The sequence below is a fragment of the Galeopterus variegatus genome, unplaced genomic scaffold (assembly GCF_000696425.1).
Source record: "Galeopterus variegatus unplaced genomic scaffold, G_variegatus-3.0.2 Scaffold7085, whole genome shotgun sequence".
NCBI lineage: Eukaryota > Metazoa > Chordata > Mammalia > Dermoptera > Cynocephalidae > Galeopterus > Galeopterus variegatus.
In genome coordinates this window covers 100,726-101,711 of record NW_007733196.1, presented here as the reverse complement: position 1 = coordinate 101,711, position 986 = coordinate 100,726, and the positions used below count along the sequence as shown (strand labels likewise).

Here is a 986-nt window from a genome sequence, read left to right as displayed (position 1 = left end):
GGACCTCTTCCTCCCGGTGCGGTCCCGTCCCGGACGGGTACCAGCAACGGGATCGCAACCCCCGGTGTTGCGCCCGCACCTGGCTCAGCCAGTGAGCAGCCGGTCTGTATGTGGGATCCAAACCCTTGGCGGGAGCGCCACCGCACTCCCAAGCAGCACACTGTAGCAGTGCGCCACTAGCAGTTTTAACCAACTAAACATAAATAAAAACTCACTTTTTAAAAACTTTTGAAGACCAGCTCCACCTGCATTCAGAACATCCCAGCACTAGTTCAACTGAGACATATGTTTCTCAATCTCTAGTTTGTTTTCATTTCCCTTCTTTCCCTCCTTCCCTCAAGCTCCACAGAAAAAGAAAAAAGAACTGTTGCCTATAAAATTCCTAAAGGGCTAAAAAAGAAAACATCTGCTAGCAATTTATGGTCAGCTTGCTGGTAACTTCAGCAGCAATAAATCCTCCACACTTCACCTGTTAATTTGGCTTGTGCAATTCACATGAATTACTACTGAACAAAAATCATGTAAAAACTCCACTTAGGAGTAAGCTTTGTGTTTATGTTTTTATTTGTTTATAGATGAACTTTAGTTTGAGAATAGCCACATCTCCAAAGAATGCTCCAAACTAGCTTAAGCTTCTTGGATAAATAATACAAGAATATGCTTGATGATTATTAAATGTGGTTCTAAAAAGCTTAATTCAACACGAGATGCATATATATATATATGTATATATATATATGTATATGTATATGTATAAATATAAATAAAAGCTTTAGATATGTGTATTATATATGTATGATTCTTTTATTTGTGCTTTTTTCTCTTTCAAATGTCAGGCACAAGAGAGGATTCCCCTGCCATTTCAAAGTTTAAAGTAGTGTACAGGGCCGGCCCGGTGGCGCACTGCTACAGTGCGCCGCTTGGGAGCGCGGTGGCGCTCCCGCCAAGGGTTCGGATCCCACATACAGACCGGTTCCCACTCACTA

At 42.1% G+C, this 986-nt stretch overlaps 1 protein-coding gene across 1 annotated transcript in view; it reads right to left on the bottom strand.

The window, feature by feature from the left end:
* Positions 1 to 986, bottom strand: part of LOC103607071 (transmembrane protein 131-like) — an 83,863-nt gene that overhangs the window by 7,530 nt on the left and 75,347 nt on the right. The gene's annotated exons all lie outside the window — the stretch shown is intronic.